The following is a 26,450-nucleotide window of genomic DNA, read 5'->3' as shown; positions in this document are numbered from 1 at the left end:
AAATAGAACTCTCTGCTGTTCTATAAAGAGGTGCCATTGCGCAGAAGGACTGTCTGACGCCCGCCCGTCCCCCTATCTCCCTGCGGTTTGTGCTGTTGCTGCCCTGGTGCGGCATTTGATTTCCAAAAAGAGCAGCAGATGAAAAGCCCGAGTCATGTAGGGGAATCTGGAATTAATGCTGGCAGTGTGGCTTCATTAAGCCACACGCTGCTCACCTGGCTATTCATAGCTCCTCTTTCATGGGAACGAGCGCGCCTCGCAGCCCTTTAGCCCGGAAAGGACCGGTGGCCGCACTGTCTGAGAAGTCCACATTGGGTCCCAGTGTTTTCCTTGGTGTTTACTGTTCTCTGTGGGATTTGGGGTTGGCCCTGAGGACGGAAGGCTTGCAGAATTAGGGGTGAGCATAGAAAAGGTAACACATATACACACAGCCCTTGTAGAGTGCATGGGATGTGCAAGGGAATAAATCTGACACAGAAGATAAATCCTTGGGGCAGAAGGATTGCAGGTCACCGGGGGTCAGAAAAAGAGTCTGTCGTTTTGGAACAGTCCCAGACCTGTGCCAGTCGCTGCGTCTCTAAGTGCGAATTTGTATCCCCCGAGCCGCAGTGTGTAACAGTGCTTTACTGTGGGGACGAGGCTGACCATCAGAGAGTGTATGGATCTCGCTGACTCTCAGGAGATATTATTGTGGATGTTCCTCTCTACCTTCGGCCTAAACTAATCACCAACTCTTTTTTTAGTGTCAAATAAACTCAGAAGTATTTTTTATATGTGTGCATGAAATCTTACATAAAATATTTGGGACATTAGTGCTTGTGTTTGGATTCCTGGCCTTCAGCTTTAAGGCCTCATGCACACTGGACGTTATAAAAACGTCAGTAGCTTTGCAGAGTTTTTCAACCTTTTTAGTTTTAGCCTTTTTTTTATATATTTTTCCTCGTTATCGTTTTTTTTTTTTTTTTTTTTAAGAGAAAACATTTTTTTTTTCAATGGATCAAAAACGTTAAAAAAAACGCTAGTGAGCGACGTTTTTGAGCGTTTATCGACGTTTATTAGCGTTAGAGCGTTTTTACAGCTGAAAAATGTTTCTCAGGACCCACTAGTTTTGTTTTTTTTCTTTTTTACTGTCTAAAAACGCCACTGCCCAAAACTGCTGTTAACAGCCTTTATGTGTGCATTGACACATAGGATAACATGATGGAGAGTTTAATGACTGTAGAAAAAAATGTCTGCAGCCAAAAACAGCTGCTGTAAAAAAACGTCAAAAAATGTCCAGTGTGCATGAGGCCTATAAGTTAGCCAATCTGTAATATCATAGCTCCCAACTGTCCCTGATTTGGAGCAATGTCCCTCTTTGCCCCTTATTTGCCCCTCATTTGCCCCTCATTTGTCCCTCATTTGCCCCTCATTTGTCCCTCATTTGCCCCTCATTTGCCCCTCATTTGCCCCTCATTTGCCCCTCATTTGTCCCTCTTTTGTCCCTCTTTTGTCCCTCTTTTGTCCCTCATTTGTCCCTCATTTGCCCCTCATTTGTCCCTCATTTGTCCCTCATTTGCCCCTCATTTGTCCCTCATTTGTCCCTCATTTGCCCCTCATTTGCCCCTCATTTGTCCCTCATTTGTCCCTCATTTGTCCCTCTTTGCCCCTCATTTGTCCCTCATTTTGGTCTGATCTATATAGATGTATATAAAATGTATTTTTTATCTATCAAAAAGTGTTTCCCAGTGCTAAACCTTTCATCTGATTTCTAAATTGCTGCATTTGTAATTTGCAAAAGCCAATATAAAGGAATAGTAGTGGTAAAAAAAAAAGCACTTGTGCATTTAACCAATCTTGTTTTTTTTTGTACAATCATCCTTTAAGGGGGCGTGGCAAGAGGTGTGTCCTATGCCTGCATACTTTTGCTGATAGGTGTCCCTCATTCCCATCTCAGAATGTTGGGAGGTATGGTAAAATGTGCTGGCTTACTACGAGTTAAGTCTAACCAGGTGAATGCCACCTGCTCGATTTCTCTCTTTCATTTAAAGTAGAACTATAGGCAAAATGTATTTTTTATTTTGGATAGAGTGAAGCAGTGTGCTGATTTTTTATAGCTAACCTTGTTATTGTATCATCACCATTAGCACTATCAGAGCTTTGCTCAACTAGCTAACTATAGGAATAGACAAGTTAATACACATTTATAATAAATAGGGGGAATCCATAACAACCCAAAATTGTGGAACCTTGGATTAATCCGTTCCAGGAGAATGCTTGTAATCCAAAGCACTCGCATATCAAAGCGAGTTTCCCCATAGAAGTCAATGGAAACAAAGATAATTCGTTCTGCATTGACTTCTATTGCATGCAATACTGCATGTGGCCAGAGGTGGGGGGGCGCCAGAGAGCCTCAGAAATACTTGGGGACAGCTCGGCTGAACTCGGAAAGGCTCGGAAACACTCAGGAACTGAGTATTTTCAAGTTAATCCTGGGTATTTCCAAACGGCTCTGAACCGTTCCGAGTGTCACCGGCGCCCCCCGCACCTCTGGCCAAATGCGATACTGCACACCCCATTGGCTTGAATCCTGCTCGTATTGCGAGACTACGCTCGCAAACTGAGTCAGGATTTTTTTAAAAATGTGCTCGTCTTTCAAAACGCTCGTTAACCACATTACTCGTAAACCAAGGTTCCACTGTATTTATTTCAGAGGGTTATAACCCTTGTCGGATTTTTGTTCGCCATCTGTGTCCCATTGTAGAGATTTCCATTCACTTCCTGTCCCATAGCCAAACAGGAAGTGAGAGGAAATCCTTGCGAATTAAGGCAAATCCTAGGGGACCCTCAGGACACCAGAACTAGTGTCCTCATTAGAAGATTGCCCTTCTATTACTTTTCTGGGGACAACCGAAAATGTATGATTTTCTTTTACTTTCAGTGGTAATGGTAAACAGCAGGGGTGTTAAACTCAATTTAATCGTGGGCCACATCAGCATTATGGTCACCCTCAAAGGGGTGTCAGTTGTACTCTACCTGTAAGACTAGATGTCCAGAGCCCCCCCCCCCCTTACATCAGAAGTCAAGAGTCTCCCACACTCCCTCACAGTGCACCCCCTTACCATGTGCTGCTGCTGGGAAGAAGCTGGAGGTGGAGCTAGGAAGTAGAAAGTGCAGGGTCTGGATGAGGACCAGAGGAGTCAGCTGCCGGAGTCTGCTGAATGCTGAGACCAGGGGAGGTGGAGACGAGGGGGTGCTGCGGCTGCACAGAGAAGTGCAGAATCTGTAGGAGTTCTGACCTCCTCTCTGCTGCTGACTGCTGAGACAAGGGGGGGGGGGGTGCCGCAGCTGCAGGAGAGGTGCAAGGGTCACATGAAATGGCCTGGAGGGCCGGATTCAGTCCGTGGGCCTTGTGTTTAACACATGGTAAATAGAATAAATTGAGAGGGTTAATCTTCATAATGGGGGTGCAATAGCAATAAAAACTGACAGGTGTTCTAATCCCTCTCCACTCTATCCAGTACTGCAAAAAAAAGTTTTGCCTTTAGTTATACTTTTAATCTGACAGTTTTATGGAGCTCCGGGAGAACAGCTATCACTATACTCCCGAAGCTCTGAGAAGAGAAACCCTGCTTACTCACACACAGCATCTCTGCCTGCCACTCCCCTCTGCTATCCATTCCCAGAAGCCATTGTGTAGCCATTGTGTAGCCATTTGTATTCTACAGCTGCTGGAGCTAAGACCAGAAGCATAGGTGTGCGCATGGGGTGTGCCTGGGCAGACCCTAATCGCCCCGTGCATGTTAGTGTAGCCGAATGCCTGCTGCCTTCTGAGATCTGCCCGCTGGGCTGCTGTGAAATGCTGCATCCAAGAGAGTGTGTAGCCCGCGCTGCCGGTAAGAGCCGCTCAGTGTGTGAAACCGTCAGGTAATGTAACTGCTTGTAGAGAGACCAGCTGTCAAAACTTAGCGATGATGTCACGGGTGCGAGACCAAACGGCTATCACATACCAGCCAATGGTATAAGAGCTGGGTGGGCTGCTATGTATTTGTGGCTCCGCCCCCTTTTTAGGCAGTTTACTGGGGTTTGATAGCTGCTCAGTCCCGCCCACACTTGACATCGCTGCTGAGTTTTGAAAGCTGGTCTCTCTACAAGCAGTTACATTACCTGACAGTTTCACACACCGAGTGGCTCTTACAAGTCTCGCTCAATGTGAAACTCCCCCTCTCCTCTATCGGTGTCAATCAGTGCTGCCTATCAATGCCAATCAGTGCCACCTGTCAGTGCCAATCGGTGACCATCAGCCCTGCCTATCAGTGCCGTCTATCAGTGCCAATCAGCGCTGCCAATCAGTACCATCTATCAGTGCCCATCAGTGTTGCCAATCAGTGCCACATATCAGTGCCAGTCAGTGCATCTTATCAGTGCCATTAGTGCTGCCAATTAGTGTTGCCAATCAGTACCATCTATCAGTGCCACTAAATGCTGCCTATCAGTGCCACATATCAGTGCCAGTCAGTGCATCTTATCAGTGCCATTAGTGCTGCCAATCAGTGCCAAGAGTCATGCTGGAACAGGAAGGGGCCATCCCCACACTGTTCCCACAAAGTTGGGAGCATGAAACTGTCCAAAATGTCTTGGTATGCTGACGCCTTAAGAGTTCCCTTCACTGGAACTAAGGGGCCAAGCCCAACCCTGATTTGGACCACTGCACAAAGTAAGGTCCACAAAGACATGGATGAGCGAGTTTGGGGTGGAGGAACTTGACTGGCCTGCACAGAGCCCTGACCTCAACCCGATAGAACACCTTTGGGATGAATTAGAATGGAAAATGCGAGCCAGGCCTTATCGTCCAACATCAGTGCCTGACCTCACAAATGCACTTGTGGAAGAATGGTCAAACATTCCCATAGACACACTCCTAGACCTTGTGGACAGCCTTCCCAGAAGAGTTGAAGCTGTTAAAGCTGCAAAGGGTGGGCCTTAGAATTGAATATATTGAATATATAATAATAATAATAACAATAGTGAACCCTACCGACTAAGACTGGGATGCCATTAAAATTCATGTGCGTGTAAAGGCAGGTGTCACAATACTTTTGGCAATATAGTGTGTATGTATATATATATATATATATATATATATGTACAGTGGAGACGGAAAGTATTCAGACCCCCTTAAATTTTTCACTCTTTGTTATATTGCAGCCATTTGCTAAAATCATTTAAGTTCATTTTTTTTCCTCATTAATGTACACACAGCACCCCATATTGACAGAAAAACACAGAATTGTTGACATTTTTGCAGATTTATTAAAAAAGAAAAACTGAAATATCACATGGTCCTAAGTATTCAGACCCTTTGCTGTGACACTCATATATTTAACTCAGGTGTTGTCCATTTCTTCTGATCATCCTTGAGATGGTTCTACACCTTCATTTGAGTCCAGCTGTGTTTGATTATACTGATTGGACTTGATTAGGAAAGCCACACACCTGTCTATATAAGACCTTACAGCTCACAGTGCATGTCAGAGCAAATGAGAATCATGAGGTCAAAGGAACTGCCTGAAGAGCTCAGAGACAGAATTGTGGCAAGGCACAGATCTGGCCAAGGTTACAAAAAAAATTTCTGCTGCACTTAAGGTTCCTAAGAGCACAGTGGCCTCCATAATCCTTAAATGGAAGACGTTTGGGACGACCAGAACCCTTCCTAGAGCTGGCCCTCCGGCCAAACTGAGTTATCAGGGGAGAAGAGCCTTGGTGAGAGAGGTAAAGAAGAACCCAAAGATCACTGTGGCTGAGCTCCAGAGATGCAGTCGGGAGATGGGAGAAAGTTGTAGAAAGTCAACCATCACTGCAGCCCTCCACCAGTCGGGGCTTTATGGCAGAGTGGCCCGACGGAAGCCTCTCCTCAGTGCAAGACACATGAAAGCCTGCATGGAGTTTGCTAAAAAACACCTGAAGGACTCCAAGATGGTGAGAAATAAGATTCTCTGGTCTGATGAGACCAAGATAGAACTTTTTGGCCTTAATTCTAAGCAGTATGTGTGGAGAAAACCAGGCACTGCTCATCACCTGTCCAATACAGGCCCAACAGTGAAGCATGGTGGTGGCAGCATCATGCTGTGGGGGTGTTTTTCAGCTACAGGGACAGGACGACTGGTTGCAATCGAGGGAAAGATGAATTAGGCCAAGTACAGGGATATCCTGGACGAAAACCTTCTCCAGAGTGCTCAGGACCTCAGACTGGGCTGAAGGTTTACCTTCCAACAAGACAATGACCCTAAGCACGGCTAAAATAACGAAGGAGTGGCTTCACAACAACTCTGTGACTGTTCTTGAATGGCCCAGCCAGAGCCCTGACTTAAACCCAATTGAGTATCTCTGGAGAGACCTAAAAATGGCCGCCCACCAACGTTTACCATCGAACCTGACAGAACTGGAGAGGATCTGCAAGGAGGAATGGCAGAGGATCCCCAAATCCAGGTGTGAAAAACTTGTTGCATCTTTCCCAAAAAGACTCATGGCTGTATTAGATTAAAAGGGGCTTCTACTCAATACTGAGCAAAGGGTCTGAATACTTAGGACCATGTGATATTTCAATTTTTCTTTTTAATAAATCTGCAAAAATGTCAACAATTCTGTGTTTTTCTATCAATATGGGGTGCTGTGTGTACATTAATGAGGAAAAAAAATGAACTTAAATGATTTTAGCAAATGGCTGCAATATAACAAAGAGTGAAAAATGTAAGGGGGTCTGAATACTTTCCATCCCCACTATATATATATATATATATATATATATATATATATATATATATATATATATCTATCTATCTATACACACACACGCATTTGTGTGTTTGAGCTTAGGCCTGCGGTGACATCCCCAAAAAGACGTGCAGCTGTAATTGCAGTGAAAGGTGGTTCTACAAAGTATTGACTTGGGGGCTGATTACAAATGCACATTTTTCACATACTTTTTTCTAAAAAAAATTTTGAACCATTCATCATTTTCCTTCAACTTTACAATTATACGCCTTTTTGTGTTGGTCTGTTACATAAAATCCCAATAAAATACATTTACGTTTTTGATTGTAACATGACAAAATGGAAATTTTCAAGGGGTATTTGCTCTCATTACATAGGTGCACGGCGGGGACAGATCTCCAGAATCTGAGTGAGAGAACAATCTCCCTGCAAGGCAAGGCACAGCCACCTACACATGGAGGTACTAGAGCCGGGCCAAGTAGGGGAGAGGGATGTGAAGAAGCTTTGGGGGGGGGGGGTAAGGGTTGGGATTGGGTTGCACACTGTACATAGCACACCCCTAAACCCTGCACTCTGTACATAACGCACTCCTGAACCTTGCACTCTGTGTGTAGCTTGCTCCTCAACCCTGCACTCTGTACAGAGTGCACCTCTGAACTCTGCACTCTGTATGTAGCGTACTCCTCAACCCTGCGCTCTGTACATAACGCACTCCTGAACCCTTCACTCTGTACGTAGCACACCCCTAGACCCTGCACTCTGTACATAGCGCACCCCTGGAATTGCACTCTGTACATAGCGCACCCCTGAACTCTGTACCTAGCGCACCTCTATACTCTGCACTATGTATGTAGCGCACCCCAGTTCTTCTTTAAGGTTATGTAAATAAAGGACGAGATAAAGTACTCGCACATTTCATGGAATAAGAACATAGCTGTGTGCAGACTGGGTTCTTTGAAGGTGTCAGTGAGCTGACGCTGGATCAATCAGCGGGCTATCTACATTGTGTGATCTCAGCCCATTACACCTAAAAACCAGCCTCTTGTACGATTCCTTGGCACAGAGGATTAGCCAGGAATGTGTCTCTCTCTCTAATTACCTCTCATTCAAAGCGCACTGCTTTGCTCCGTCTTACTTCTTCCTCTAGTGGCGGAAAACGATTAAGCTGTGGTTTCTCCCTCTCTCTCTTTCTTTTTTTTTGTTGGGCACATGGAAGGCTTATTTTTGAAATGCATAGCTCTCGGAATGATGGAATTCCTTGCTCAGCCCGCACTCTAATGTAGCTCTGCTTTTCAAGTGGTTACAGTGTTACAGGTTTGAGGGCACAGGCTGCTGTAGCAGTTCTATTTAATTACAGGGGCTCGTTCCTTAACTCCCATTACTCACAGGGCTTCTATATGGCTTTTGAGCTTTTTTTTTTTTTTCTTTCCAGCTAGTATGGGGCTGAATGAGGCTTTATGTTGTTAGGGATTCTCGGGTGTTAAAGGGTCTCTCTATCGAAAAGCCAGTGGCGTGCAAAACACACCTCAAAAACTTCCACCCGGTGCCAAAAAAAAGTGCCCACACATAGAGAGTGAAACACAAAAAAGTGCAACGGGTGTACAGAGTCCTCCACTAGGGAAGGACCTTACCCTGATCCCCCGGGGCGTTAGGCTCCAGACAGGGACTGAGGTACTCAGACAAAGGGTCCATCCGGCCGAAACCAGGCGGACCCCCACAACTGGAAGGACTGCCGAAGCAGACCAACCCAAGTACAGTGGGGCTCTCCCGAAGAGAGACCCCTCAAAGGAGAGGGTGAACCAAGCCAAAAGGCCTATGTCCACCCCCTCCCAAGACTTTCAGAGTAGGCCCGAGGACCCACACCCTACTCGCCACACAGTGACAAACGTGTATACAAAACAACCAAAAAAAGGACAAAAAGGTGACAAACAGGGGTAAAAGAAAGAGTGGGGAAGATAGTGAGATGGGAGAGTGAAAGTGGCCATTGTGCTATACAATGGCCGGCCCTCCGGCCAGGCATAAAAATTTCCCCTGGTCCTGGCCAAAAGGCCCGGCCCAAGAGGCAGGTGCGAAAAACGTGTGTTGTGGTGAAGTGACCATGGTGCCATAAAATCAAGTGCTTTCACACCGTGACCATACGGCACCCCTGAACTGCCACTTCAGGGGCACATTCACCACTGGCTTTTCGAAAAAGCCCTGACCCACAGCCCAGACCACAGCAGCCCCCACCCCAGGCAGAAAGGTATGGTGTTCTGGAAGCTTGGAGAGAGCCCTTGCCATCAGGCTTCACCGTCGTTCCGTCCCTCCTACCTAATTACATTTGGGAAATACTGGCCGCTCCCCCGGTGGGAGCAAGGGGAGCCAGCGTTCTCTCCCAAATAACTGTCCAGAGCTAGAGCTGCCCCAATCCAGGCCAGAAGGCCAGGATCCCGACCCTCCGCCAAGACCGAATGGTTCTCCGTCCCCATCAGAAGGCTTCCCTTTCAGCTACAAACCGCTCCGGGTTACCTTCACTCCAGCAGGTTTTGCATAGCAACCGCAATCCCATCTCTATCTCGCCATAGATCAGGGACAGAAGCAAGCGCCACCTCCTGGAAACTGATAAGAACAGATACTAGATTCGATCTTAGCCAAAGGGCCGAGAAGCAATTAGCAATAATCACGCCTCAGTTGAACCTCATTGGCTATGATACTGCCACTGCGCAAAGCTCGGGTGTTAAAGGGTCAGTCCACCCAAAACTGATATTCTAGTTTCTGGTAGATGCCGGAGAGTTGAACCACCTGATAGCCTCTTCTATCTCTTCAGGACTATGTTGGTGAGATCTCTGAATGCCACCATACCTTCCAGGCTTTTTATTCTTTTATTTTATGGAGACTGTAACAGGAGGAGCTGTAAGGTGTGTGGGAAGACCCCAAACAAACTGAGATGGTAATTTATAGTAGGGAGATCTCACTGTTGGAGAATCCAAGACATAAAAGAAACCAGAGGCTGCCCCATTCCACTAGGCTCCACCTGTACTGGAATTTTGCTAGTGATATTTGGTATATCGTGGAGACATTAGAGATTCCATTTACATTTTAGATCTATGTGGCTGATCATGCAGGGGTTATATACCCACTGGGCAGGTCAGTAGACCCAATCTTTTTCAGCGTGCTTATGGTGTAATCTTTGCAGGTTTGCCACAGGATCATATTAAGACCACCATATTGAACCACCTGATAGCCTCTTCTATCTCTTCAGGACTATGTTGGTGAGATCTCTGAATGCCACCATACCTTCCAGGCTTTTTATTTTTTATTTTATGGAGACTGTAACAGGAGTCTTGGCTTCCTCTTCCTATTAGTTAATTTTTCTCTCAGCCCACTGCGTACCAAAAGGTTCAAATACAACTTAAAAGGTCTGTCCATCAAAGTGATAGAGAACAAACTAGCACAACCGAGTGTGGCAACAGTGGGACTCAATGTAGGACACTCCTTGAGACACAAATGTTGGACCCTCTGTAAACCATTATCCACACCACAAAAATAAATGAAATAGAACAATTCTTTATTATCGATGACAAAAACTATATACACGATATTACAAAAAGTATTGGGGTGCCTGCCTTTACACACACATGAACTTTAAAGCGGTTGTATACCTGCAAAACAAAAAACAAACAAACAAAAACCCTGTAAGGCAAAGGCATAATGAGCTCATTATGAAATACCTTAGAACGAGGTCCCCGCATCGCATCCCGGTCAATGCCGAGGGAGCTGTGGTATTTTGAGGGGACAGCAAATTTACACTGTTATACAAGCTGTACACTCACTACTTTACATTGTAGCAAAGTGTCATTTCTTCAGTTTTGTCACATGAAAAGATAGAATAAAATATTTGCAAGAATGTGAGGGGTGTACTCACTTTTGTGAGATACTGTAGCACCGGTATTCAGGAGGGGTGATTCATGGTGGGTCAAGAAGACCGCGAGACAAAGTTTTCACTCTCTGCCCTTAAATCCTGTTTTAGAGAAAAGACCTTTTCGGAAAAAAACGTTACTAATATTTTTGGAATCCGCAAAGCGCTGAAAGTAAAAACAGCCGCTCGTGTGCAAGCAATTTGATATTTAATCTGTATACGTTTCTGTATATATTTCAAACCTTACCCATTAATTTTCTGTCTGCCACAATTCTTTAGTAATAAGGCGCACACAGACGGGCTGTTAAGATACATTTTATATGCAATGGCATTTTCTGCTAACCGTTCCCCATAAAAAGGGGGTTATTATGGATGTCCTTGTATGCTCCGCTTATGAAGATCTATGTTCTGTGCCCTTGACCTGATCCTAAAATGGATTCTTGTATTTCGTCTCATTGCACTGATTCTCCTTCTTTTCTGTGCTGTGACACATACCATTTTAGGGCTTTCTGTACCGCACCTGGGCCCCCCTCCTGCCATCGGAGACTCTGTGCCTTTTTCCGGTAATTATTCCAATGACCAATGCGTCTGTGGCTTGCCCGTGGTTTGTCCACACTCTTGGCTACAGCTCCCTTCTCACCAGATGCTTTTGTGGGTTTCGCTTCTTTTTAAAAAAAAAAATTTCCCTTGGACCGAGCCAGACTCTTAACCCCAAAGAACAAACAAACATATCAGGGCAAGGAGCCGCTGACAGGCCATGGGGGACAAGGCAAATAAATATTGATTGCAGTGTGACGGTAGCCTGTGGTCAGGAGGTGAAGCATCACCGTCCTCCTGACCTTTGTCTCGGCTATTTTGGAGGAGATTAAATGCTTGTTAGTTTTCCCAAATCTGAAAGTCCTTGGAAAGGTTTTATGGTGGGGATGGTGTTTGAGGTGCGGTGACAGTAGAATCGTCTTCTTTGTGCCCTATATGGCGTGAGCCGTCGCACCGTGGGCGTGTTATCCCAGTTTGTGTGTCTTCGTTGTGGCGCACGGAATGATTCCAACACACGCGTAGGGTTGTCTACGGTCTCTGGGTTCCATCCCTGCTCTCTTTTTAAATCACAGAGGAACCATAGTTTAGGAGATGACCAACAAGTTTGAATGGTCGTAGTCTCAATTCAGTCGGCATGAAAGAAGTCTTCTCCTCAAGCACTTTCTCTTTTAGATTTTTACCAATGACGTCTACTGATATAAACTTTGGTCTGCCGCCTTCAATAAAGACATTTTATTCCCAAAACGTTATATGTTCCAGGTACAGGGGAGGATTTGTAATTAGAAAAAGGGGCAAATGTCCCCCCCCCCCCCCCCACAGGCCATTCTTCTAAAGCTAACTGTTTTCTTCAGATATCAGTTTTGGTCTGCCACCTTCAATAGAGACCGTCTATTCCCAAAAGGTTATATATTTCAGGTACAGGGGAGGATTTGAAATTAGAAAAAGGGGCAAACGCCCCCCCCCCCCCCCCCCCCCCCAGGCCTCTTTATTTTTATAAAGCTAAACTCTGGGCACAACTCTCTTCTTCAGATATCAATTTTGGTCTGCCGCCTTCAATAAAGACCCTCCAAAACGTCATATGTTTCAGGTACAGGGGAGGATTTGAGATGAGAAAAGGGGCAAATGCCCCCCCCCCCCAAGGCTTGTCTTCATTCTTTTAAAGCTGTACTCTGGGCACAAATGTTTTCTTCAAATATCAATTTTGGTCTGCCACCTTCAATAAAGACCATCTGTTCCCTAAAGGTTATAAGTTTCAGGTACAGGGGAGGATTTAAAATGAGAAAAAGAGGTAAACACAGACAAGACCAGTCACCCTGCACAAGGAGAGAGAGTTTCTTCTTGCTGGAGGCCACCATTTTGTTGAAGCCAGAGCAGTCACTTCCTTACTGGAATCTCTCCCCCCTCCTTCGTCTCAAAAACTATATGTCACTTAAATAAATGATGAACATCTCCATGCTTCATTATACGTCTTGGCTCAATTAGAGAGGAAGGCTGGCAGAAGCTTTACAGTACTGAAGTTGACAGGCTGCCAGTGAGGGGAAAAAGGAGAGAATATCAGGGATAAGTTAAGACACTAATCCATGTAAGTTTAAAGCGAAGCTCCACCCAAAAGGGGAAGCTCTGCTTGCTCACACCCTCCCCCTCCACTGCTACATTTGGCACTTTTTGGGTGTGGGGGGGAGCGGATACCTGGTTTTGACAGGTACTCGCTCCCACTTCCAGGGAAGGTCCCCATTGGCGATCTACAAAATTTACGGCCCCTCCACCTTCCGCCCGCTGCCTTCTGGGACACATACAAGTTCCAGAAGAGGGGGGGGACCATTCAGCAAGCTAAGTGCGACTCGCACATGTGCAGTAGGAAACCTTACCTACAATGCCGGCGCCTGCCCCCGACTGGCGAATCAGCTTGGGGTGCCGACATTACGGGATCCCTGGACAGGTAAGTGTCCTTATATTAAAAGTCAGCAGCTACAGTATTTGTAGCTGGTGACTTTTAATTTTTTTTTCAGTCTGGAGCTCCTCTTTAACTCTTTTGTGTCTTCCTGGCAACAGAATTTGTCCTGTCACCTCTTCTGCTTTTCTTTTCTCTCTCCCTAATCTGTGTGCCCTCTGCAAGGTCTGTGCCATTCCTGTTGCTTTCTTCCCCCTTCAGCAACAGGGAAATCTTAAAAATGTCAGCTGATCAGCCTCTAGTGCAGGGGCTCAAGCTGGCGGCCCTCCAGCTGTAGCGAAACTACAAGTCCCAGCATGCCTCTAACTGTGGGAGTCATACTTGTAATTGTCACCCTTGTAGTTTTGCAACAGCTGGAGGGCCGCCAGTTTGAGACCCCAGCTCTAGTGGCTCTGATTTTAGGCACAGTGCCAAGAATAGAGAGCAACTGAGCATGTGCAGAGCAGGATGAGAAAGTGCATTACTGGAGTTTAACAATATAGGCACTTATTTTTAATGTTTTATGTAGCTATACCTGCAAAAGGGAGGGAAGAGAGAAAACAGCACAGACCTCTGGTGTAGTAAAAGGGTCAAAGGGCTTTATTAAAAAAAACAACATACTGTATTTATCGGCGTATAACACACACCTTTTCCCCCTGAAGATGGGCATGTTAGAGGCTGCAGATGGGCACTAAACAGGCTGCAATAATGGGCCCATTACAGGCTGCAGATGGGCATAGATCAGGCTGCATTGATGGGCACTGGTGAGGGTGCAGAACACTGACCCTTATTTTAAAATGTACGTTTTTTTCCTGAAACTTCCCTCTTAAAGTTAAGGTGCGTGTTATACACCGATAAATACCGTATTTATATACTCACAAAATAAAATTTGAAAGAGCGCATATAGTCCATGAGAAAGCGCCCACTTAACACACAACACAGTCACAAGAAAAGAATGGATGAGCAGCCACAGTGTCCTGATCACTGTGTGACCAGCTGACAGGGGAAGGCCGAAGGCTTCCTTTGATTGGCTGCAGTGGTGAGGCAGGCAGATGATGTCACAATCTCTACCTCTCTTCAGAGGAAGCTTTGTAATTGTACAGTTTTATATAGCACTGACAGCGGCCGCAGCACTTGGTAAAGGAAATTGTTTGTTTGGGCCAGCTTGGCCCAAACAAACTATTTAACCACTTCAATACAGGGCACTTTCACCCCCTTCCTGCCCAGGCCATTTTTCAGCGCTGTCGCACTTTTAATGACAATTGCGCGGTCATACAACACTGTACCAAAATTAGTTTTTAATCCTTTTCTTTACACAAATGGAGCTTTCTTTTGGTAGTATTTAATCACTACTGAGTTTTATATTTTTTACAAAAAAAAAGACCGAAAATTTTGAAAAAAAAAAGTTTCTGTCAGTAAATTTTGTAAATAAGTAGTTTTTCTCCTTCACTGATGTGCACTGATGAGGCTGCACTAATGAGGCAGCACTTATGGGCACTGATTAGGTGGCTCTGATGAGGAGGCAGTAATATGCCGTACTGATAGGTGGCACCGATGAGCACTGATAGGCGGCACTGATAGGTGGAACTGGTGGGCACCTATAGGCGGCACTGGTGGGCAATGATGGGCGGCACTGATAGGCGGCGCTGATGGGCACTGATGGGAGGCACTGATGGGTACTAAGAGGCTGCACTGACTGGCATCACTAATGGCCACTGATTGGTGTCACTGATGGGCACTGACTGGGGGCACTAATGGACATTGGTGACACTAATGGGCACTGCCCTGGTCTCCCCTGCGAGGAGATACTGCTGATCGGCACTCCACACCACACACTCTGTCAACGGCACTTCCGCATTTACATGTGACTGGCTGTGATTGGACACAGCCGATTACATGGTCAAATAGCCGTGTCATCAGCTCTTTACAGAGATTGGAGTCACACTGTGTCCTAGGAACATGGCGCGGCTACGATTGCGCGCCTGTTCTGGGGCGCCGTCGTGTGATGTCCACCCAGAATGAGAGCCGCACCGTCCCGCCGTCATTTGACGGTGGCGGGCGGCAAGTGGTTAAAGTGAATGTAATCGTGGAATTGCACATTAACCTGTTGCAGCCGGCAAAAAATGTATGTGCATCAGCAAAACAGTGGGCTTTAACGCCCACATATGCGTCACAATGTGGCCAGTGTTTCACTGAGCGCTCTCAGCACCTAGACTGAGCTATCAAAGAGAGCTCCCGCTCCCCACTAACGAGTCATGTGATCACTGTGAAAGTGATAGGCAGTCATGATCGGGAAGCCCCCCTCAGACATAAAGACCATATTAAAGGGTTGCCAAGGCTGGGTGGGAAGACGTTAAAGCAGCAGACCTATATAAACCATCATGGTTGCTACCTCTGTATTCTTTCCCATAAACAGGTTCAAGCATATTCAACACTAGGGAACCATCATGGGTAATTACATACTAGTACCACATCTCTTTCAACTTGCATATGCCTGTGAGTCACAAATAAAGCTGTTGGCTAACCTCCATCATAAACATAAAACGTCTATATGGAAAGCCACGCTGTTCCAAATGAGTCTTCAAGAACTCCTCTTCGAAAACTCACATGTAAGAGCACTTACCAACCCTCATTGACCATTGTTTGGTTGAGAAGGTCTTGAAGAATAATTTGGGAGAGTGCAGCTTGGTAAAGATACATCCTGGGCTGGGAAAACAAAGAAGATGCACCAGCCTAGCGCATTACCTTTTAAACAACATTTATTATTAAAATGGAACAATTATTATACTCCTAAACCAATGTAAAAACATGCTCCTCAATACAGTTCAGAAAACGTAACACCAGGACCGCTGCACAAGCTCCCTAACACAGGGAAAAGCCACGCAGGTCTACAGAGGCTAACGCATTTCAGTTGGTGTCCCCTCTTCTTCAGAGCCAGGTCACACCACCGTTACTGGTGTTTCCATTTTTGGACTTTATTGATGAGCATGTATTTACACTGGTTTGTGAGCATAATAATTCCTACAGTTTAGTAATAAAAGGTAATGCGCTATGCTGGTGAGCCTTTTCTTTCTGGACTACCCCAGTCCTAGGAAGGCAGCAAGGTGAAGCGCTTACCTATTGGCTCTCATCCTCAAAAAACTTTACTCCTTTGGTCTCCATGACTGTGCTCTTCAATGGCTCTCATCCTACCTATCTCACCGCACCTTCAGTGTCACCTACAACTCTACTTCCTCCTCTCCTCTTCCTTTCTCTGTCTGGGTCCCCAAAGGTTCTGTTTTTGAACCTCTCCTATTCTCTCCTCTCCTGTCACCTGGTGACCACGCCCCTTATGACGTCACAGTCCCATCATGCCCCGGGACTGTGACGTCATAATGGGGCGGGGTCATGGGTAACATCACCCGGTAGGGGGTTCCCCTTAAAATCCATACCAGACCTAAGGGCCTGGTATGTTCCTGGAGGGGAACCCATGCCGGTTTTTTATTTAAAATTTGCGCAGTGTTCCCCCTCATGATTCATACCAGACACCTGTCAGCAATGCTTGTCGCTCATCAGGAAAGGAAAAAACACAGTTTTCCTTTCCCGATGCGCGAGCCAGCGCGAGATGTACAGTACCCTGTCGCCGAGAACAAGCGCAATAGGATCGCGCTGGAAACACATTCTCGCGGTCAGGTACTGTACCAACCAAGTCATTCTCTTCGTTCCTCTCAAGACCTCCTGCTCTCTAGCTCTCTCGTCCCCTCCTCCCATGCTTGCCTCCAGGACTTTTCCTGAGCCTCTCCTATCCTTTGGAATTCCCTACCCCAATCTGTTCGACTAGCTCCAACTTTTTCCACTTTTAGGCGATCCCTGAAACCTTTTTTCTTCAGCCTATCCTGCCTCGACCTAACAACTGTACTTTAATTTTCTTCATCAGCACATCCCCCACAGTTATTACTTTTTGTATGACTTGACCCTTAAGCACTAAAAAACAGGGCTCTCTGATTCCTCCTGTATTGTAACTGTACTGTTTGCGCTAAGGTTGTGAAGCGCTGCGCAAACTGGTGGCGCTATATAAATCCTGTATAATAATAATTGGTTGGAAGAGAAACGTTAATAGAAAGAGTCATCAGACATCTGGGTACTTGAGTGCAGTAGACAGATCTTTAGTCCTGTTTCACATCCCAATTGACATGAATGGTACTGTCTGCACAGGGGGGTGCACAGAAGACCCGTGCATCTCCATGCGGGTAAAAACGACCCTCACAAGGGTGTACGCTGTACTACGCCTGGCTGAACGAGGCCTAAAAGTACAAAACTTTTGCAGAAGTGAGGGAACATTCTCCAGATGTGGAAGAGGGAGGGGTAGGAACCAGTCGAGAAAAACTTTGTTTCCATGTGTGAAGTTCTGCTTTGACACCTAGTGAGACTGTTTTAATCTCTAGCACAGGTTACGAGGGGTTGGCAACCCATCGATCGACCCGTCAATCGCGGGCAAGTGTTGGATAGAGCGCGTCTTTTCCTTGCCGACCCCTGGAACCTGGACGGGAGGGCGGCTGGGTCAGCATTTACTGAAGGCAGCTTCTCCTCCTCTTCCTCCTGCCGGCATTTAGCTGCAACAGGTGGAAAATACAATTCCCTGCTGCCCCTCCTGTCCAGGTTCCCCTTCATTCTGCTGCTGCACCCCCCCCCCCCCCCCCCCTTGCAGCTTCATTGGCTTCCCCTCCTCTCCTGCCGGCTGCTGTGGGGGATCGTCAGGATAGAGAGCGGGGGAAAAATAAACGGCGCTGAATCCTGGTGGCGCTGATCTCTTTTATGTTGTACAGGTAGATCTCCACCTCTCAAAGGTTGCCTATCCCTGGGTTAGAGAGTGAAAACCATAAATCTTATTTACCACTTCACTCCAAGTTTTCAGACTTGCCTGGTTTTGTCATGCTGAGCCGCGCCTGGTTTGGGAATCCTGGCTGCTCCCAGTACAGTAAAAGTGAAAGAAATTACAGGAGAACTGGCAGCTGAGAAGTGGCTGAGAGCAGAACGGAAGCCATGACACGCGTGTGTCCTGTGTATAACCTTCTCCATTGTTTGCCGGTGACAAGTCCGCCACCTTTCACCTTCCCGCCTGCTGCTGCAGACTCCTTGGAGGCAGATCAGACGTATTCTCCTGGAAGCACGGCCTGCTCTTTGCTGCCATGTTGGCGTGTGATTTACGCCTTGTCACAGAGCTTTGCCTGTGGATTCCTCCGGGCATAAATTACATTGATATTTCAGCGTTTTTCTAAAATAGCTTACACTTTCCTCTTGTTCCTAAATATAGACGTGATGGCTTTAAGCTTTAGTATGCGATGTCAGAAAGTGCCCATAACTGAGCAGATCACTTACAGAGAACAAGGGTCCCTGCCGGGCCTGTATGTAGGGATTGCCCTGCCCTAGTCGTACATACGCGATCAAGCTATTGTATTTGGGGGTTGATCGATATTGTTTTTTCAGGGCCGATACAATACCGTTTTTTCAGGCCAATAGCTGATATCAGGTGCCGATATTTTTTACATGTAAAGTTTTTCTTTTTTACACTGTCCTTTTAAATTTTTTAATTTTTTTAATCACTTTTATTGCTGTCACAAGGAATGTAACCTCTTTGTGACAGTACTCTTTATGGAGAGATCTGGGGTCTATAAGACTCCAAGCTCATCCTCTGCACTTGAAAGTATTGAAAACAACAACTTGAAGCAATATTGGTAATATTGGTACGTTTCTGGCCAATACTGATACTTTGAAAAAATTCCGCCACTCCGATAATCAGTCTACCCCTAATTGTATTATTTCAAAGCTCAAAGGTGAACTTCCGACAGATATAAAATACAGAAATTAAAGTTCAAAAACAAAACAAAAAGAACAGGTTATACTTACCTGCTCTGTGTAATGGTTTTGCACAGAGCAGCCCCGATCCTTCTCTTCTCGAGTCCCCCGCCAGCGCTCTGGGCTCCTCCGTCCTGCTGAATGCCCCCAGATCAAGCCGCTTGCTATGGGGGCATTTGTGCGTGCTCGCTCCCGAGCCGACTCTCTGTGAGCATAAGACACACAGAATGGGGCTTGGCCCTGCCCCCCCGCTCCCTCCTCACTGGCTGTGATTGACAACAGCGCTCCTGTTGCTGTCTCTGAGCCAATGAGGAGAGACAGAGATCCGGGAGAGTAGCTGCTCTCGTGCACATCGCTGGATTGCAGTCAGACTCTGGTAAGTATTAGGGGGAGCTGCATACTGAAGGTTTTTTTTTACCTTACTGCAAACCCTGATTCACACTGCCGCGACTTGTCATGCGACTTGAGAGTTCAAAGTCGTGCCCCATTATCGGCAACGGAACCGTTCCAATCGGTGTGACTCAATTCGCTCCGACTTAGAAAAAGGTTCCTGCACTACTTTTGGTGCGAGTTCAATACGACTTGCATTGACTTCTGTTAAAGAAGTCGTATGCAAGCCGCAATGAAGTTGCACAGGGATGTCGGATTCAAAGTCGCGGCAGTGTGAACCCAGGCTTGGAAACCACTTTAAAGCATATCTGTGGTCAAAATGTAAAATCCTATATTCACTTCCACATTGTATTTAATTTATTTCTAGCTTAGGCAGGCCATAGATGGGTCGAATTTCGAAATCATTTTTTTTCGAAAATCTTATCTAAGAATTTTCGTTCGAATTTTGCACCATTAGTGGGCTGCAGCAACAGCCATTTTTCGTGCGGCCATCAAATTTGAGTAGTCGGGCATGTTGGGAATTTTTTGAAAAACAAACGATTTTCTAATCAACGATGGGAGAATCGTGCAAAAAATGTATTCGAAAAAGAAATGCGCATGAGTGCAAGAAAAGAAAATTCCCGGAAAGAAAAGATTTCCAGCCACAAAAATTATTTTCTTTAGCAACACGAGGTGAAATTGAAGGCTTGGTTGGTTGAATTTCGAAATCAATGGTGGCACCATCAGATCACAAAAGGCACTACATTTCTGATTTTCAAAAGAAAATTCATTCGAAATTCGACCATGTATAGGCCAGCCTTACTCCTGTTACCCTGAACAATCTTGAAGTTTATAAACTTACTTTGTGAAGATCCCACACATTTCCTTCCTTGAATTCTCTGACACGTAGTCACTATGTCCTGTGGGTAGCACTGCTGTGTCACACATTTCACAGAGCACGCCTTCTGATCTACAGAGGAGCTGGACTTCTAGTCCCTTATATGGCAATCCGCATAGGTATGTATCATAAGGGTAAGGAAAAAGTTGACATAGTGTTTAACTGTATAAAACACTATCGTTTATTAAAATTTAGCAATCAAATTCACATTTACAGATGCATTATTCCTGGTGCACACAGGTGGTTCGCTTGTGTGGTTGGGGTGAGATTCCTCTGAATCACTCAAACATCCGCAGGTACTCAGCCTTGTGTCCCCATCGGTACACTCTCTACTTCCTGATCACGCGCAATGACATCACAGACGCAGCCCCGATGCGTTTCGTCACTACACACGTGACTTTATCAAGGGGTGTCGCAACTAGCTGGGGGAGGAACAAGACCTGTAAGTTTTAGTCAAGTGTAGCAAATACATGGCATTGCTGTGCATGCAGCAGGTCTTCATAGGTTTTAGGACTGGATGGACAGAAATACAAATCCTTTGCCTGGACAAATAGTATATGTATTTCATCTGTGTATCAGGCTGTTTGCCTGGAGTTCAGTTTTAAAGCTAAAGTTTAATCTGCATTCATTTTGCCTAAAATATAATATGAAATATAATATATATAGGAAAAAAAAACCCTTTTTGTTTTCATTTCATACCCTTTTGTCTGTGCCTCTCTGTGCAATGTAGGCAGATCGTGGCTGGGGGGAGGAGCTTGCAGGGTGCTTTACATGGCTTCCTGAAAACATCTGTACACCTCTCAACAACCCTAACCCTTTCACACTGGGGCCACCCGTGCGTTAGCGGTAAAGCGCAGCTCGTTCCAGCTTTACCGCTGTCTAAGCGGTGCTTTTCGGCCCCTAGCGGGGCTTTTTTTTTTACCCCCGCTAGTGGCCAAAGAAGGGGTTAAAAATGCCCATGTTACGGCACTTCGGAAGTGCTGCCCATTCATTGGAATGGGCAGGGGCGGTTTGGGAGCGCTACTACACATTAGTCCCGCATAAATTGGTAACTGAGGCTGTGGGAACATTCCTTGAAAGACATTACCGCGAATGTGGGTCCCAGAATGAATTTCTGGTGGACCTGTTGATTTTCGCCCTTGACAACAACTTTTTCCAGTTCTTCTCCAGGTTTTACCACCAGACCAAAAGTACCTCCATGGGAGCCCCATGGGCCCCGGCCTATGCATGTTTGCATCTGGGGCTCTGGGAGGAGGACCTGGTCTTTACCTCACCGATGAACCTGGGCCACGTACATACCTGGCTCAGGTACATCGACGATGTATTGATGATCTGGAGAGGCGATGTTGAGTCATTAAAATAATTCATTGGTGTGTTAAATGACAATGACTGAAATATTAGACTCACCTGTGACAAAGTGCGGATTTCCTTTCTCGACCTATGGATCGGGGTTAAGCACTTCGCCTTAGTGACCAGTACATACCGCAAGGAGACAGCGTCAAATACGCTGCTAAGGGTAGACAGCCATCATCCAAAATGGCTAAAAGATGGTATACCGAAAGGCCAGTTCCTCCGCATCAAGTGCAACTGCTCAAACTTGACAGATTACAGACAAGAGAGTGATGATCTCTATAAAGGATTGCGAGAAAGGGGTTACTCCCATAAACAACTTAGAAGGGCTAAACAAAAGGCAGCTTGTCGTGATCGTTCTGACTTTTTAGAGAAATCATCTAAATCTGTAATACAGGAGCCAGGGACCCGTGAGAATAATAACTACGGGGGACAGTGGGATACAGTCTCCACAAGCACTGGGGGGATATTAACGAACTCACCAGGGATAGCCAAAATAGTGGGACCAACCCCTAAGATGGTAGTCAGAAGGGCCAAAAATCTGGGTGACCCCTTAATACGATCTGAATTTACGAAAACAACAGAGACCACCTGGCTATCACAATATCCAAGAAGTAAATGCATGTTCCCTTGCGGACACTGCCAGGTTTGCCCCTATGTTGATAGAACTGTTTTTGTGATTCATAAAAGAAACAGAATTTTCAGATCAGTGATCTTATTAACTGTGCCACGACCAGAGTTATATACATGTTAACGTGTCCTCGTGACAAAATGTATATAGGGTAAACTAAACGCCAACTAAGAATACGAATAGGCGAACACAAAATAGCTGAAAAGAACACTGAAAGACCTTTGGCAAGACATTTCATTCAATGCCATAGAAGAAACCTGGAAGGCATGCGGGTCAAAGGTATATATTCACAAAATCTTCCACCAAGGAGAGGCGACTTTGATCGGATCTTACTCCAAAAGGAAAAATAGTGGATTTTTAGATTAGGCTCTCTGGTGCCTAAAGGCCTTAACAGTGAATTGAATTTACAACCTTTTCTTGAGACGTAACAAATGGATTTTTCTTTAGATTTATTCTTTTTTTCATCCTTAGGCTTTAGTTTTTAACCCCTGGATTTCACTGAAGCTTTTCATCACTAAGTCCCCACAACCTGGCTATGTTACTATAATATGATTATTATGATTATTATATCATTATGTCTCTGTCCTTTCATGTATGTGTGTGAATGTCTTTCATTCCCCCTGTCTCCAGTTAAATAAACCATTAAACAACATGAAAATCCATATACAGGTGGATACATAGAGAGTATCCACAGAACACTACAGATTTAGAAGCCCGAAAAACTGTTAAGAATGCATTAAATGACCTGTTTAATAATAGACATAAATCTGAGCATCTCTCTTCTTTTCATCACATGTGAGTCATCTTTAAAATGTTGTGAATTAGGGGCGGATACTTACGAGGGTGGACTATGTTAAAAGGAGCTCTTGTACGTTCCGTTCAACATCCAGACGAAGCTAAGCAATAGCATTGCGAAGCGCGTTGACGTCATTTCTGCCCAGACGCCATGATGTCATGATCGTATCCCCCATTTGATTGGGTCGAGTCTACCAGGAAGTAGATGGAGAGTTTTTCTCACATGAACGCCACAATGGAAGGAGACGAGGTTCGGCCTGTGTAGATCTGCATGTGCCTCTGTTTATGGAGAAGCGGCAACTTTAAGGTACATCAGTAACAATCCACTGGATGGTTTTCTTACCTCACCAGGATATACGGATGTCACGCTTTGTGCCATATGAGGAAGATGCAGTACGCCTATACAGATACGGACTGAGTAATCCACAGGAGTGGTGAATCCTTTTCTCGTACACTTAAAACCAAGCGTTATAAGTCCTCTGGCTAGGTTGACTCCATGCAGGGGACATCGTTAAAGGACGCATTGCTATCAAGCTACACTAGAGGTAAATTCATACTGCTGTGTTTTTATCTTATGGACTATAGGTCCTCATAACATTGGCATATTTACAGCCCTACCTCTGGATCTGTGACTGGCTATTACCCTTGGCCTCTCCCTTGCCCACTTTTACTCTCCTCCTCCCCTTTATGGCTCGAGCCTCCAGGGGGTTGGTACTTGTTTGTTCCACATAGTCACAATATTAGCTGACATATCGGCAAGGACCGAGTGGATACAACCTGTCCCAATATACCTGGCGTCCGAGCGCTTTTTAGTTAATTGTTACATGTTTTATGTTGTTATTGTCCTACATGTGTGTGAATTCTTTGGCTCGCCCCATTGTGGCTAGCCAAATTACATGTTAGTAAGTCCTTAAATTAAAGACCATAGTCATTTACCATGTTTTAAACTTTTGTTACCAGAATAAAGTGGTTATACGTGATGTGTAAATCTATCATTCACTAAGCCCTCTTTTTCTTTTTTCCCCCCTCTGTTTGGGATGCTTTTTTACATATGCCTAAGGGCTGAATGATAGACTCCATTTGATAGAGATATATATATACACATAAGACATGGGTCTTTTAAGCCTCGTTTTCAATACTTTTTATGAGCAGTATGAACTGAGCCTGAAGCAGTGAGCTGGCTCTTGGGAAGAGTTGCCTTGTAAGTATATGCCAGTCTAGAGGAGAGGGCACTCTTAGGCAGGCTCAAGGTAAAGCCCACATATGATATTGCACCTCCATGATTGAAAGGCTTGAAAGTCAATGAATGAAAGAGGCGGGCTGGGGAAAGTCAGCCTGGGGATGAAAGCGCCAGATGATGCTGGATGTCCTCCAGCCAGGAGGCAGGCTCTATCTGATTTGCTGCAGGTTCTAATGCACAGTGTGAGAAGCTCACAGTGTGCAGTGAAATCAGAGTAAGCAATTTCAGTCCAGAAGAGGAGCCGGTACAACGGTGCAAGACTGAAGGGAAGGCCGGAGGTCAGATTTAAAGCGATATTAAAGGCTCATCAGTGATTCATCTGTTGTTTAAAACATTCGACCATCGATGCATCTAGTGCTTAGGATCCCTCTAGGAATTGCACTCACCAGAAAGATCAATCAAAAGCCTCATGGTGTGAAGTGGTTACGATCGCTGCCAAACGAACATCCATCCAATCAACAATGATCGATCAGAAGATATGAAAACCAGTACTCATGTCATCTGATTCACCCAGATCCAGTCAGCTGAAAGCTATCCTTAATACTCGGGCAAGTAAAGAGAGAGGAAGCCTCATAGTGTAAAACTGTAAAGCTTTTAATATCCAAAAGAACCCCCTTCCCTTAATACATTGTACTTACAAACGAATAATAAAATAAGGCATCCAATGAATGGTGGCATGGTACATTCAGTTCTGTCAATCTCACCACCTGTCGGAGAGCTGTAATCGTCCGTGGTGGTTCCTGGGGAGAAACCAAAACGAATGACCTGTAAGGTAAGCCGTGTGGTGCACCTAGACGCGTTTCGTGAATCCGTCTTTATCAATAGGCCTAATCTGGTGAGTGCAATTCCTAGAGGGATCCTAAGCACTAGATGTATCGATGGTCGAATGTTTTAAACAACAGATGAATCACTGATGAACTTTTATATGCAAAGGACTATGGTTTTCTGGTTTTAGCTGAATATATAGACTATCGAGCTTCCATTTAAAATCTTTAGCGCTGCTGAAGTTTTGAAAGATTACTTTTTGATTGAAAATATTTCAAACTGTAGTTTTGATTGCTTCCCCTTTTTAGAAATGTTTTCACTATAGCGGCTGCTGTTCTACCTCATTAATAATTTTCCTAAGCGCTGGATAAGTGATCTTTTTTGAGAACTTCTGTGTAGATATTAAAGGCTCACAGTTTTTTTCTAACTACTTCCCTACTGGCCACTGTGTATGTACGTCCTGGTAGGGAGGTGGTTATACCATGCATACAGTATATGGCTACAACCATGATCCCAGTGTCATTTTCTTCACAGCCGGCGATTCTCTTGTAAAAGTATTCCCGAGCGGCTGGGTAGCCGCTGGAACACTTTTACAGGTGGCGGAAGGGGGTCTCACCACCCCCTCCTACCGCCATTACCGGTCTCTCCCGAGCAATTGGGAGAGGCCGGGAACGATGCGGCCGGCGGCATCCATGTTCGGCCTCACAGCGAGAGGAACTAAAGCTGTTCCTCCCTCTGTGTGACATCAGAACCGGTGAGCGTTGACTATGTCGTCACTTCCGGTTCCGGCTCTTTGTTTACTGGTAGCATAGCGGCCAGTGAAGCAGCCGATCTGTGTCTGATCAGCTGCATTGGAGCCCTGAGGAGAGATGGGGGGGGTCTAATAGACCCCTATCTCTCCATAAAGAGTACCTATAATTGCTAGTGCTGTCAAAAGGGATTCCTTTTGACAGCAATAAAAGTGATCAATTTATTTTTTTTGTAAAAAAAAAAAAAAAAAAGAAATTAATTTTATAATAAATAATAATAAAAAATATTTTAAGCGCCCTCGTCACCCCCTGCTCACACACAGGGGCAAACAGACGTGGGTCCCGCACTCATATGTTAACAGTGATCGCACCACACATGTGAGGTATCACTGCGATCGTCGGAGCGAGAGCAATAATTCTAGCACCAGACCTACTGTTTAAATCTAAACTGATAACCTGCAAAGGTGGACTTCTGTGTTACTAAGTGATAGTGGTGAGCAGGGAGCAGAAGACCTGAGCCAGAGGTGGTGGGACTGAGTTCCCCCCTAGTTCCTACTGAAAAAAAGCCCTGCTCCTCTTTATTGTGTTGAACATCATGTAGCAATATTTCTCTATTATGTAAGGACCAGCCTTCATTCTGCAACTTTTTTCCTCTCCTACAAGGGCTTTCCAAATCTGGAAAGAAAACGTTTCCTCAGAA

General features: G+C 45.3%; 1 protein-coding gene and 1 pseudogene across 1 annotated transcript in view; one reads left to right on the top strand and one right to left on the bottom strand.

Annotated features, from left to right (window-relative positions):
• NHEJ1 (non-homologous end joining factor 1) overlaps nucleotides 1-26,450 on the top strand; it is a 231,936-nt gene that overhangs the window by 120,067 nt on the left and 85,419 nt on the right. The gene's annotated exons all lie outside the window — the stretch shown is intronic.
• On the bottom strand, nucleotides 9,399-9,463 carry LOC141101899 (U4 spliceosomal RNA; annotated as a pseudogene).

This window comes from Aquarana catesbeiana, linkage group LG06 (genome assembly GCF_042186555.1).
Source record: "Aquarana catesbeiana isolate 2022-GZ linkage group LG06, ASM4218655v1, whole genome shotgun sequence".
Classification (NCBI taxonomy): Eukaryota; Metazoa; Chordata; class Amphibia; order Anura; family Ranidae; genus Aquarana; species Aquarana catesbeiana.
The sequence above is the reverse complement of the archived record's forward strand: the minus strand, read 5'-3'. Positions and strand labels throughout refer to the sequence as shown.